Source organism: Pleurodeles waltl, chromosome 3_1 (assembly GCF_031143425.1).
Source record: "Pleurodeles waltl isolate 20211129_DDA chromosome 3_1, aPleWal1.hap1.20221129, whole genome shotgun sequence".
NCBI classification, from domain to species: Eukaryota; Metazoa; Chordata; class Amphibia; order Caudata; family Salamandridae; genus Pleurodeles; species Pleurodeles waltl.
In genome coordinates this window covers 1,712,205,622-1,712,219,194 of record NC_090440.1, presented here as the reverse complement: position 1 = coordinate 1,712,219,194, position 13,573 = coordinate 1,712,205,622, and the positions used below count along the sequence as shown (strand labels likewise).

Sequence of the window (13,573 nt, the reverse complement as noted above, 5' to 3'; positions counted from 1 at the left end):
TGTCTTGCAGTTGCAGCTTGTGTCTTCAAAGCAATGCACATACTTCAACTGACGCTTTTCAACTGTAGCTTTCAGGCAGCAATAAAAAAGTCAAGTAAGTATTGTGATTATGTTTCTGCTACAAAAGGGTCAGACTTGTCTAGTGGCAGTTTTAGTGCCATAAAGAAGTGCACAAGGTTTATATGCCTACTGCAAAGAGCAAATCTGTATTATATGTAAATAGCTGAGCACATTAGTAAAGTCAGCCATTACCTGCGCTATAATACAAATGAAATGTATGTGCAGGGTGGAGGGCGGCTATGGAGAGATGAAGGGCACTTTTGCTGGGTGGTAATGAGGGAATCCGAGGAGGAGGGAGTGGGAGCACCAATAATGATTGTTGGACTGGGCGCAGGAGGTGCTAAAGACTGACGAATGGTATGTGACAAGGTGTTTTTTGAGTGTCTTGAAAGAACGTGCTGATTGAGGGTAGAAGAGCAGGTAAGGTGGCCTCTACTGTGGCACGTCTCACACACACACACCATAGATTTTGTGACTGTCTACGTAGGCTAGTGTTTTAGAGCAACAGTTTAACCAACAGCAGAGATGGCATCTTGATGGATGACTGCTGCCGTCACTCGGGTTATAGAGGACAGCTCTGACATAGGATCAGAGACAGACAGCAGATACTGAGAGATAGGACAATGGCGCAGACTCTGGGAGTGATTTTTCAGTCGGAGGAGTCCCATTCGATAACTCCTCTTCTAGTAAATTATGAGGGAGGTGATGAGGACAGTCCTTTCGGAGGGAGAGGGAGAGAGATATAGATAGATCTATCTATCTATCTATCTATCTATCTATCTATCTCTTGGAAGCTCCCCAATTTAGTTCAGACCCAAATTCCAATGCCCAAATCGTATTGTGGAGACATCAAAATTATCTATCGCAAAACAAACTGGTTTCGTAAGGCAGGCACCTGCGTTTTTGGTCCTGGGTTGGGTGGCACACACTAAACCCAAACATTTCTGGAAACTAGACATTCAGGGGGAGTCCACAGAGGTGTGACTTGTGTGGAATCCCCAAAGTTTTCTTACCCAGAATACCCTGCAAAGCTGAAATGTTGAATAAAAACTATTTTTCTTGCATTTCTGTCACACAAACTACAGGAATATGCTGGGATCCACATAATTCCTACCACCCAGTGATTCCTCACCTGTCCTGATAAAAACACTACCCCACTTGAGTGCCTACACCTAGTGCCTGAGTCAGGAATGGATCACCCCAGGGTCAACAGCTGCCTCATGTAAGGACCAACATTGACCGTTGTGTGATCTATTCCTGTCGCGGGCACCAGGCCTACCCACACAAGTGAGGTACAATTTTTATCGGGAGACTTGGGGGAACGCTGGGTGGAATGAAATTTGTGACTCCTGTCAGATTCCAGAACTTTCTGTCGCTGAAATGTGAGGAAAATTTGTTTTTGTAGCCAGATTGAGGTTTGCAAAGGATTCTGGGTAACAGAACCTGGTCAGAGCCCCACAAGTCACCCCATCTTGGATTCCCCTAGGTCTCTAGTTTTCAAAAATGCGCTGGTTTGCTAGGTTTACCCAGGTGCCGGCTGAGCTAGAGGCCAAAATCTACAGGTAGGCACTTTCCAAAAAACACCTGTTTTCTGGTAAAAAATGCGGTGTCCACATTGTGTTTTGGGCCATTTCCATTTGTGGGCGCTAGGCCTACCCACGCAACTGAGGTACCATTTTTATCGGGAGACTTGGGGGAACGCTGGGTGGAAGGAAATTTGAGACTCCTGTCAGATTCCAGAACTTTCTGTCACCGAAATGTGAGGAAAATGTGTTTTTTTTGCCAAATGTTGAGGTTTGCAAAGGATTCTGGGTAACAGAACCTGGTCAGAGCCCCACAAGTCACCGCATCTTGGATTCCCCTAGGGCTCTAATTTAAAAAAATGTGCTGGTTTGCTAGGTTTCCCCAGGTGCCGGCTGAGCTAGAGGCCAAAATCTACAGCTAGGCACTTTGAAATCTGACGTGTTTTTTGCAATGTAAAAATGTGATGTGTCCATGTTGTGTTTCCTGTCGCGAGCATTAGGCCTACCCACGCAAGTGAGGTACCATTTTTATTGGGAGACTTGGGGGGAACACAGAATAGCAGAACAAGTGTTATTGCCCCTGGTCTTTCTCTACATTTTTTCCTTCCAAATGTAAGACTGTGTAAAAAAGACATCTATTTGAGAAATGGCCTGTAATTCACATGCTAGTATGGGCACCCCGGAATTCAGAGATGTGCAAATAACCACTGCTTCTCAACACCTTATCTTATGACCATTTTGGAAATACAAAGGTTTGCTTGATACCTATTTTTCACTCTTTATATTTCAGCAAATGAATTGCTGTATACCCGGTATAGAATGAAAACCCATTTCAAGGTGCAGCTCATTTATTGGCTCTGGGTACCTAGGGATCTTGATGAACCTACAAGCCCTATATATCCTCGCAACCGGAAGAGTCCAGCACACGTAACGGTATATTGCTTTTAAAAAAATCTGACACTGCAGGAAAAAGTTACATAGTAAAACGTGGAGAAAAATTGCTGTTTTTTTCAGCTCAATTTCAATATTGTTTTATTTCAGCTGTTATTTTCTGTAGGAAAACCTTGTAGGATCTACACAAATGACCCCTTGCTGAATTCAGAATTTTGTCTACTTTTCAGAAATGTTTAGATTTCCGGGATCGAGCATTGGTTTCACACCCATTTCACTAACTGGAAGGAGGCTGAAAGCACCAAAAATAGTAAACATGGGGTATGTCCCAGTAAAATGTCACAATTGTGTTGACAAACGTGGTTTTCTGATTCAAGTCTGCCCGTTCCTGAAAGGTGGGAAGACGGTGATTTTAGCACGAGAAACCCTTTGTTGATGCCATTTTCAGTGAAAAAAACCACAAGCCTTCTTCGGCAGCCCTTTTGCCCCATTTGTTTTAAAAAAACGAAATTTGAACTGTATTTTGGCCAATTTCTTGGTCTCCTTCAAGGGAAACCACAAACTCTGGGTACCATTAGAATCCCTAGGATGTTGGTAAAAAAGGACGTAAATTTGGCATGGATAGCTTATGTGGACAAAATGATATGAAGGCCTAAGAGCAAACTACCCCAAATAGCCAAAAAAGGGCTCAGCAGCTAAGAGGTTAAAGAGTGTGTGTGTATTTTATTGTTATGATATAGTAGCGAGACATATTTTCTAAAGAACTATACATAACTAGAAATAGACACATAATCAGAAAAAATATTTATCAACATAGGCATATGCAGTCCATAGCTGTTTGAATATGGTGGTTATGAAGGAAAGAGCCAACTCTTGAGCAGTTTTCTGAAGACAAGAAAGTTATCTGTGGCTCTCATAGTTGGGGGTAATGAATTCCATAGATTTGGCTGCCTGAACGGAGAAGGATGTACCACCTATAGTCTTTTTCTTGTATGGTGGTGTTCTAAGGTGGGGTTGCCAATCTTGAGCGGAGGTTTCTTTGTTGGATGCATTTGGTTATTTTGTTTCTGATAAAAAGCAGTCCTGTTCCATGTACAGCTTTGTGGGTGATACAAAGCAGCTTGAAAGTGCATCTTCTGGCAACGGGTAACCAGTGTAGTGCTCTCAAGACAGGGGAGATGTGGACTTGCGGCTTTACATGTAATAGTAGCCTGGCTGCGGAGTTCTGAATACATTGTAGTTTTTTCATAATAGATAGAGATGATCCATGGTAGAGGCCACTGGCATAATACAGTTTGGATAGTACAAGTGAGACAGTAGCTTGCACCTTGTGTGGAAATCCGATGTGGGGGGGGAAGATGCGTCGTAGAGTCTTCAAGGTGATGAAGCTTGTTCGTGCTAATTTATCCAATTGGGCATTCATAGTTAACTTGGAATTCATGGAGATTCCAAGGTTTTTAACTTCCTTGGATAATTGAGGAGGTGGTCTGAGATCGTCAGGCCAGACGCACAGAGGGTCATAACTTTTCCAGTTACCACATATGAGTATTTCTGTTTTGGAGGTATTGAGTTTGAGATGGCTCCAGGTCATCCACTGATCAACGGCTCTGAGGCAACTGACGATTTCTGAGTTTTCAATGTTTTTGGGGCATTCTAATTTAAGTAGTATTTGTGTGTCATCTGCATAGTTGTAGCATGTGAGATGGAAATCATTGATCAGTTCTGGTAATGATATCATGTAGATGTTGAAAAGCAAAGGTGAGATGATGGATCCTTGGGGGACCCCTGATTTTGTGAGGTAGGGTTTGGACGAGAAGGGGGGCAAGTAGATGATATCAGATCTTTTTTGAAGGTAGGAAGTAATCCGGTCGAGAGCAGTCCCTTGTATGCCGGCTTCGTGGAGTCTTTGAATTAGGGTGTCATGGTCAACCGGGCAGCCGAGAGGTCCAAGAGAAGTAGTGCAGCAACTCCATTGCGGTCGACTGTTTTTAAGATCATCCCAGATTGCTATGAGTGCCGATTCAGTGCCTCATCTGGGCGGAATCCAGTTTGGAAGTCTATATGCAGTCTATAATTAAATTTGGAAGCTTTCTTAACAAGAAGCTGCTGCCCGGTTACGGCAAATACATCAGGAACATTTACAGAAAGCATTAGCTGTTGTAGGTAATGGGATTATTACCCTGTTCAGTCGAATATACACTTTAAACAACATTGTATTTTATATATTGCAGAAGAAACAAAGTGACATGTCCTCTTTACACCATGGAAAAATCAACTAGGGTCCATTATGCAGTTAGAATGGACACTACAAACACAGAAGGCAGGTCGCGTTCCATGACAACACGTTAGCGCAAGGGACATATTTTCCACATTTAATTTAACACAACAACAACTACTGGCTAAGAAAGAAACAAATTACGTCATGTTAAATATTGAAAAATTAGAAAAGTTGCCTTTTACCGTGGCTGAAATACCATCGCTGAGTGGCTAATATACGGGGTCGTCAATCTGCCCATTTCAACACTTTAATTCACATCCTGCTTAAAACACATTACAGTGGGCAGATATGAAAGGCTAGGAGATAGTTACATCCATGAGGTGTGGGAGCTACCCTTCTCGTACAAATGTCTTAGTGGCATGAAAGTGTTCTTTCTTAGTGGTTGTAAACGCAAGACTTCTGTCACCCATTCTATGGTTTTTAAACTGCTGTCCATGCACAGGGCGTGCAACGCTTCAGCAGCAAACTTGGCTTATTATCTGGAGGGAGTCTGAATCCACTTGATTAGATCTGCGTTCCAGGTGCTCTGGAACGGCAGCTATGTCCTCCTCAATAGTGAGAGCTGTTGTGGGATGCTAGCCACACAGTTTGTTGTTTCTGTCTTTAAGATTGCTACGTGCTGCGGGAACGTACTTTTCCCTCCTATACGACAGAGGGAAGTAGCTGAGATTTGGCCCCATATCACTAATTCAAATGTGAATTTTGACAGGCTGAGCAGACTCAAGGCTTTATTGTTTCAAAAACATGTGGCGCTCACATCCGCACACGAGACCTAAGCGCTTCAGGTTGCGAGGTCATCCGCAAAGATACAGTCCCTTTTAAGTACTAACTTTCCGAGACACTTTGGCAAACTTGTGGGACGAATATTTAATGCATCCAGTACTACTGGAATCGCAACTTTCTTTAAGGCTGTTGGTTCTGGTTTTGTTCACACCTTCTCTATATTCAGCTTAATACCTTGAGCCATCCACTCAATATTCTCCAGTATTTTCAGGGGATTTCCAATAACTTTGGCTATAATAGGTGGGATTTTGCTATTGCAACTTTTTCTGCGCAATGGCTGTCCCGCTGCAACAAGGAAAACTGAAAGCACTTCCACCAGCGTAGCTGTGTCGTGAACGCATGATGCAGTACTTTGGAACATCACTCCTGGAGCAACTGGGGTGTGACTGGTCTCTGTCATTCAGGCTGGTTTTGCATTGTGTGCAGCCTGCGTTTCGGTGCCTCTGGTGCTTGCTTGAATATGCACTGAATGTTTGTCTTTCTACGCAGCGCTTCCTTTCAATGGATGCTGATCTGTTGATGATCTTGTTGAGGGCTCATTAACAGACATACGCGTTGAGGGTGTGGTTGATACGGGAAGTTGTTTATGAGTTGACCTTTGTGGATTATGCAGCTCTGAACTCATTGTTGGGCACACCACGGAATGCTTTGGAACACAAATGCTTCTTCGTTTTCCTTAGCGGTGAACTTCCTAATTTACCACCTGCTGAAGTGGAAGATTTCCTGCCCTTTTAATACATGTGTCATAACTTGTTATTACTGGTGTGTGTGTGTGTTTATATATATATATATATACACACACACACTCACACACACACACACACATTATATATATATATATATACACATACATATACATACATGCCTTAGGTTGAATTTTAGTAGCTTTTATACATAATTAGGCTTTGAACCGGCACTGGGAGGGTGTTGTGTAGCCATTTTAGCTATAGTTTTATACACTATAGCTTAGGATACTAGGCCTGTCTCTGTGCACTTTAACCTAGATATATTTTATTCAAGTTTGTTTTTATTATTTTAACAATAGCCACATTTGCGGTCTTGTTTCATTTTCTCTATCTAGATGTTCTTTACCTAGGCCGGCACTGCGTTCTTAAACAAGACATTTCTTTCACTCTCTGCTTTTCTCAAGGCTGCAGTAAGATAGGTTGGCGACAAAAGTGGTACGCTTTGTCTCTAATGCTCACAGAAACAGACACTCTTACATGGGGATCCTTTCTTGGAACAGCAGCTGTTTTATTATAAAAACACTACTTTGACCCATGTACTTTAGAGGGAGATTTCAGCCAGATGACCACGACTGTATGCTGATTGCTTTGGTGCAGCTGCTTATGTAAACTACAGGCCTCTTACTCAGGTATGAGGGATGTCTTCTTCCCAGGGGAACCTGAAGGGCAAAATTAGAGCTTAACATGATGTGCTCAAACATAATCTAGGTAGGAACTATTCTAAAACACCGTAGTGACAATATGGTAGCGTTATTTTTATGTTTTACTCTGCTTTTCACAATTTTCATCCTATCATGCTTCATCGTCCTAGTTATTGCAATACATGCTTTATTATCTAAGATGCAGTTGCTTCAATAAAACTTTATTGAACTATACTCCGCCTCTGATTGCCCTTGCATACGTGAGACTAATTTAACTGAGAGAAACGGATGAGATTTGAGTGACCACGATTTCCCTGAGGAGTAATTTGTGTCATGCGCCCGCTTGCCCAATCATCCCTGCTCTTGGGTGGAGATGAGGCACTGCAAGTTAGCCGGAACAAAACCCGGATTAGGCCGACAGGTGTCATCTGGTGTGGGTTCAGGCTCAGTCCCCCACAGTACAAGTGAGTGTGCTACCCAAATCCAGTTGTCCTATAAGAATAATGAGAACCTACGCGGCACCACCAGCTTAGTAGTATAGTAAACCATTTCAAGACAGCCTAAAGTTGTGTGTGGCAGGGTAAGTGAAGGCATACAAGAAGATACTGATTGAGGGCCCAAAGTTGCATAAATAAAGGTGACTCAGGATGTTCTCACAGTTTTCTGGTCTATCTTGATGTTTGGTTGTTTGAAGTTACAGATTTTCCTAAGTTGTAACGGTAAATGTAGTTTAAGTACTATTTTTATTTCCACTGCTAGTTAATACATGCAAAGTAAGTATATATAATCCTCACATCCTGAACTTTCTATAATTGAAACTTTATGTCATGTTAGGTAGGAAATGTTCATGTCTATAGTTTCTTAAAATGTTTTGCGGGATCAATTTACAGTTACCTAGCAGAGGTCTTATCCCATTCTTCTTAAATCTGTCTAGATCACTTGTAATTTCTTCTCATCCTTGCTGTGGGTTTGTGATAGCCACCATCACTCTGCCAACATCTACTTCCCCCATTCCCACTGCTTGCACAACATCAATCATAAAATGATAGCCCACCCTTCAAATGCTTTTTCAGCATCCAGGGGGCTAAGGCCATTTTCCAGTTGCCTGTGCTGCCTATATCTGTGAAGTGATATGCTTTTTTTCTTATCACAAACTTATCTCCCCAAAACAAAGCCACCCTGATCAGGATAGATGATTTCTTTCAAGACCCTTTGTAGAGGGAGTGTGACAGTTCTGGTAAAGAAACAATATACATTAGAATTAAGTAATGGTATAGGCTGTCTTATAAAAACTAGCTCAAAATCCATCAGGCACTGGGACTTTGGAGAACTGCAAGCTGCTCCTAGCCTTCCAGCTTTCCTTTTTCATTAATTTACCCCCAACTATTATTTTGCTTTTACTGTTTTTTTTGGTAAAGCCACTAGACTGGGGTAAGCACCCCTGTCTATCCTATGAACCCTTAGATTATTCATCATCCAGTGCTGAATAATAATCAAGCATCCCACTTGCTCCTCTTCTGCCTTACATATATTCCCTTTATCATTTCTGACCTCTTCAGCATAACTGTGATCCTGCTTCGCTCTTGAAAGATTTGCAAGAAGCTTGCCAGGCTTATTATCCATTCCCTAACATTTCTTATACCAATTCACTATTATGTAATTGGCTCTAGCTATGTATATGGTTCTGATGTGACCTCTAATCATAATACTTTTTACCATGTTTTTGTGGTTGCATTTTTTTTTTTTTTTTAATGTATATCCGCTGCGTTAAGTCCTCTCGCAACTGATACAGGGTGCCCTTCCTAAACGCTTTCAGGTGAACCACCTATGCTATAAATTAGCTGTACTCTACCGCCTTCAAGCAGTACCGCTGCAGGGCTGCATTGGTTTCATTATTATTGTTCCCTTTTAAATATCTGGTGCTTCAATCTTGTATGTTAATTATCACAACTGGATCTCTTAATAGAGAATCTGTTAGTTGCAATGCCCAAGCCCATTTTTGTATAATCTGGCCATTTCCATACACACTATAATGGTCCACGATCTGACAGAGTGATGGGTTCCTGGGTTATATCCTAAACCAGACGTTTCCTGTCTAATAGGATGTAGTCTATCCTGGTACCTCTTGTGTACCGTTGAGTTGTGTGTGTATAGTCTTCTACCAATAGGTGTCTAGCTATTCATCCATCTGGCAAGCCCAATGCAATTTAATAGGACTCGTTGTTGATTTAACTGTTGTAGCTGGGGGGGGGGGGGGGGACTGACAAGCAGTGAAGACCAAGACATATCTCGATTAAGTCGGATTACACCTAAAAAAAAATTACCATATTGACCACAATGTTCTAGATATTCCAGACACGGAGACTTAATATTAACAGAGAATATATTGCACACATACAAACCAAGAGAACGGATTTTATCTGGAAGGAGGAAAGAGCCATATTTAGTAAAGACCAATGCCTGTAACACACTAAGCAAGGAGGTTTGGAAGTCCTTAATCTGCTTGGATATTATCAAGTCTCTCATTTGAGATTAACTTGTAGAATGGATGAGAACAGAGAAAGGAGGCCTGGTGTGTGATAGGCCACACCAGGGAAGGCTATTTGCAGGTAACCCCCTGGAAAACTAAACTACATAAAAATCTGCAACTTCATATAATTCTTCAATCAAGTGCTGCCCCGAGGGTGTGGTGCATTGCAGTTGTTAAATTGGGCTAAACGTAATTTTATTCACTCTCACTGTCGGTGAATAAAGACTTCATATCTGGGACGGACAGACAGACAGACAACAGTTTCAGAACTGGGTAAAAAGAGGTGGGACGGATATAAAGCATTAATGGATAGCCTCAGAAACAAAGCGACTAAGCCTGGAACATTATTGGTATAATCAGGTGCAACACTAGGCCCAATATCTCCAAGTTAAAGGAGGAGCAACAAGAAAATTCCTGCTCTTAGAAAAATACAGCTCAAATTAGGATACTGAGAGAGGTTATAGTGTGTATATATACACACAATAGAGTATTACTAGATTCAAAAAAGTAGGTTAACATAAAGTGACCAATAGCAACAGATGGGTGGGGTACTTTTAAAAGTACTCAATAAACCGTCTGAATTACATACTGAGCTGCAATTCAGGGAGCTCGTTACAAGGTACTAGCAAGCTACTAGTAGCTGCAAAGCTACCCTCTGGAGACCCCATTACACTCCTAACTGGGACAAAATGTTTACCAGGAGACTTGGTTTGTTGGAGAGGATGTAGCAAATTTGTGACAATGAAACACAAATTGTAGTCCTGCACAAAAATTAAAGTTTCGGGAACAGGTAATCATTACCATACGGCATGTGGCAAGTTTTCTTTCAGCAAAATGTCTGGAAGTGATATTACTCATAAGGCCTTCTGAAGAAATATATCCAGTTTACTTCAAAAAGGTAAAAGTATATCCAATATATAGTTGATAGCAAAACAATCCATGTCTGGGATATAGGGAACAATGATGGCTAAATGAAAGATATGGCACAAAACTTAAGGGAAAGAGAGAACTTCTAATAGCAGTGGAGAATGTGTTAGGACAAGTTGACATATGAGAACGAGAGTTTTGCAAATTCAAGAAGAGTTGTGATCGGGCAATCATGAGGAAAGAAAGGAAATTGCTTTTGACACGAATTAACAACTTTCCTTGAAACAAATGGACGTATAATCAATATATTATGCAGTAGATGGTCGTGGGTTTAAAAAAAGAAAAAGTGTGATATACAGCAAGGCAAAAACAGGGGTACCGGTGATCAAGAAAAGAAGCAGAGGATTATGTCAAGGGCCACTGGAATTATGCGGCAGGAGAGGGCCGAATCATGCAGCAGGGTAGAGTAAATTATACAGCAAGAAAAGTCAAATTATAAAGCATAATCAAGCTCCTTTTACAATAGTATTACTTAATTATTTTTCTAATTTTTAAACTTGGTAACACTGTCTGGACATTGACTACACCTCATTGGTGTTTTAATACCCAAACATAGCAATAAGCAACAAAAATGTGACACGTCCAGCTTTGCCAAGAGCCTTTCACTGCGGAGCACCACAACACTGCATATTTAGGAACGTTTGAACTGTCCGAGCTAGAATTGTTTTGTTAAAATCTGTATTTTAGCCGGCAGATAATGGATTATGTGCCAAATCTATAATCATGCCAAACAGCCGCAAAATTGCATAATTCCAGTGGCCTTCATTATGTGGAATGCCCATAGTTGTATGCATACACTAAGCTTAACTAAAATACCCTATTTTAAAAAGTTCTCAGCGTACAGGAACCATGTGACAAAGTTACTCCACAGGCTAAAACTTACCGCACTATAGATATACGTTTCACTGTATTTCACGGCACTACCCAGGGCGCAAATCAATAACACACCAAGACGTCTGCCATCATCTCATTAACCAACATAGCTTTCCCATTAGAACAATTAATTCCCCACAGATTACTTTAACTTGTCTATTAAGGTGTGTGCGTTAAGTTAACAAAATAGTTTACAATAGGACATCCGTTCTTTTTGGCTACGAGTCTCACACCATATCTAATATACTCAGGGTCACATTTTCCGTACATTTTTACGCATTGCGACCGCTGCCAGGAACACAACACAGTAACTACGCCAACAAGTGCATAAGCAACCTCAAAGATTCTACAGACAAGTGGCGCGTTGCATATAGGCTTCGCCGTTTCCTAAACCATGTTGGACAGCTCGCAGTTCACATCCTCGACATCATCCTCCATTTAGCGCACAATTTCTGCACACCCTCCCAACTACATCCTAATCGGCGTTTCCATTTTAAAATAGCGACTATCACGAAGGACTCCGACTAACGGTCATTTCGTGTGAAATCAAAAAAAGGGTGGTCACTTTGTCCCAGCACCTATTAAACAGCACAACCCAGCCCAGTAACTGTAAGCGAACTCACCTGCCTATTTTTCTTGAAGTGATCCACAAACCGCTCAAGCAGCAGCGCACCTCAATCCAAACATTGGCTGAAAATAAATTCAAGCATTAGCAAGAGCCCTGCCCACGCCTTCAAAACTGTTACCACGCCAGAGACGACGTAACGCGAGGGCGGGGCGAACCAGAACTCCTTGCGGCCCGGATGACGTGATTGGTTTGTCGAATTGGATTCTTGATAACGTCCACGTTGACAGGTAAATGGAACAAGAAGCCATAAAGAAAGCGCTATCTAAGCACGACCCGATACACATTTTTTTTTAATTAGTTTATGGCTTTCTGTAATGTGCCTTAAAAGAAACACCAACGGACTGATGATTTGCTTATACATATCCATAACTCATACACTGGTTGTAAACGAGGTAGATGTCACAACTTCTTTCCACAAAGATTATTTGTTGTACACTTTTGTTGTAAAAATACGATTGCCATTTGCACCGTTTCTTTTGCTGTTTTCCTGAACTACTTTTGGGAGAATCAGTCAAATATCCGCACACATGCTGTTGTTTAGTATTTAATTTATTGATTGCTAAAACATTTATTTAAAAAAAAAAACAATGAACCCTGAAGAAGGGAGCAATTTACAAGAACGCTGCTTTTACAGTGTCCGGTTTTCAAATATTTTTCATGATTCTCAACGCAAACGTCTATAATTACTATATTTCTCTTTTTTATAAATGGTCTCATAACACTTCCAAATCCCTGGACTACATCAACCTCTAATAATCTGGAATATTTATAGCTTTCACAACAAGAATTTTCAATTCTATTAAGGGCAAGGATTATGCTTCTCTCTCTCTATATACTACAAGGCACAGCAGGTAATGAAAAAAATAAAACTACATTTCCCACAATCACAGAGCCTCACAATGACCCTACAATCAGGCTCTACTCCCCAATATATAGCACAAAGCAAGCAAAGTATTTCCTCTTTCTTTGCACGTCCATGGCAAGAGAACAAAAAATGAACCAATCTCCATGAAAACTGAATCCAAAAAATGTTATCATCTCGAATCAGCAATAAAACAATTTCTAGCATTCGCGCTAAGAATTTTTCAATTCTATTAAGGACACGGAGGCGAGGATTATGCTTCTCTTTCCATGCTTTATTTTTAACAGCAGCCAATGAAAACCATGGAAAGTAAAAAACTACATGACCCAATATCAGCCATAACACGTGATCAACCATAGAGGAGGAAGCCTATAAAGTGTTGAATCACACCAAGCCACTCCTCTTTCTTTGTCCAAATTCAAGGTTCAAAATCAAAATCCAAAAAATTTGCAACAGAAAAAATCAAAGTCTTAACCAAAACTTGCAAACGAAATCCTGAAAGGCAGACGAACTGGCATCCCACTTGACTGGAAGGAGAACGAAATTGCGGCCGGCTGCCTTACTTTTCATCATTTCCTAGAAAAAATGAAAAATCCAGGCCATAAAAACTGAATAACATAAGAAATACTTATATTACTAAGCAATAGGGTGGGATAGCACTGACGTACAGTAATTTGTACATAATATCAACAAAATACCATGACACTCCAACATCATAAATATACAGTGCGGCGGGATAATCCTCGCCTCCGTGTCCTTAATAGAATTGAAAAATTCTTAGCGCGAATGCTAGAATTTGTTTTATTCTATGTCAGGACCGGAGGCTCAGAT

General features: G+C 41.0%; 1 protein-coding gene across 1 annotated transcript in view; it reads right to left on the bottom strand.

The window, feature by feature from the left end:
* LOC138283616 (RNA-binding protein 44-like) overlaps positions 1-11,978 on the bottom strand; it is a 603,066-nt gene extending 591,088 nt beyond the window's left edge. Inside the window, exon 1 of the mRNA XM_069221553.1 lies at positions 11,876-11,978. The gene's annotated coding sequence lies outside the window, so the exon portion shown is untranslated. The remainder of the gene's footprint in view (positions 1-11,875) is intronic.
* Positions 11,979-13,573: the final 1,595 nt, after the last annotated feature.